At 38.9% G+C, this 1071-nt stretch overlaps 1 protein-coding gene across 1 annotated transcript in view; it reads right to left on the bottom strand.

Moving 5' to 3' along the window:
• LOC107579095 (fucolectin-1-like) overlaps positions 1 to 1071 on the bottom strand; it is a gene marked incomplete at both ends in the record, with an annotated part of 2767 nt that overhangs the window by 1245 nt on the left and 451 nt on the right. The window lies entirely within an intron of this gene.

Genomic DNA, 1071 nt, shown 5'->3' with positions numbered 1-1071 from the left:
TTTTCATACGCGTTTGGCCAATCAATGTCTACTTACGTCACGATTAGTACCAGTTGTGCTGGTTAGACCCTGCTCCGGAGTAGGAGCTAATTTGGTTCTCGAAAAAGGCAGTCCGGTACTAAAATCGCACCCAGTTCCGGCGGTGCGAAATGCCAAAAAGTGGGTAGTTCCACAATTAGTTCTGGTACTATGAAAATGTTCCCGCGGTGCGAAAGGCCCTATTGTGACATCAGGGGTCCAACCATAATTTTATAAAGCAATGAGAATGCTTTTTATGAGTGAATAAAATAAAAATGACTTTATTCAACAATTCTTCTCTCGGATTTCATTGAAATATCTTAATTTGTGTTCCGAAGATGAACGCAGGTCTTGCGAGTTTGGAAAGACATGAGGGTGAGTAATTATTGACAGGATTTTCATTTTTGGGTGAACTATCCCTTTAAGGGCTCTGATTCAGAAGCATCAGATCGTCCTATCAAAGTCAGAATTTTTTTTAGAGACGACCTTGTACTCTCGCAGGTTCAGGAAACTGCCCTTCATAAAATGCGCTACACACACTTGAACATTTGGATTGTCACTGATTCTTGAGACTTGGGACAAAACATCTCCAGCAATTGTAACTGCTATTAGGTTTAAAAATGAAAATATTTCAAATTGTAAATGTTATGAGGGATTAATAATATAATGTATTTAACACAATTATCCCCTTCAGTTTAATGTATTATTATTAAATCAATTCTATGACACTCAATGTCTTCTCATTACATCTAAAACAGTGTGTCCACAGAGAAGGATTCAATTATTCATATGATAAAAAATGGATATATATTTTTTAATCATGAAAAAGAGCTTGTTTTATCAAATGCAACCCATAATAATATATCATATCAAAACAAGGTTGTTATTCAATGACACACGTGTGACTGTGAAGTGTGAAGGTTTCAAAGTTGTGTCCATGCGCTTTTCACAAAACCTTAAATAGCCGACTCCCTGTTGGGCAGAGTGCGCTCAAAGCCTCTCAAAAGTTGTGCCACGTCCCCACGCCCCCCCCCCCCCCCGCGCCCCCTCTCG

The sequence above is a fragment of the Sinocyclocheilus grahami genome, unplaced genomic scaffold, assembly GCF_001515645.1.
Source record: "Sinocyclocheilus grahami isolate Dianchi unplaced genomic scaffold, SAMN03320097.WGS_v1.1 scaffold14101.1, whole genome shotgun sequence".
In the NCBI taxonomy this organism is placed as follows: Eukaryota; Metazoa; Chordata; class Actinopteri; order Cypriniformes; family Cyprinidae; genus Sinocyclocheilus; species Sinocyclocheilus grahami.
Note: the sequence above shows the minus strand (reverse complement) of the source record. Positions and strands in the feature narration are given on the sequence as shown.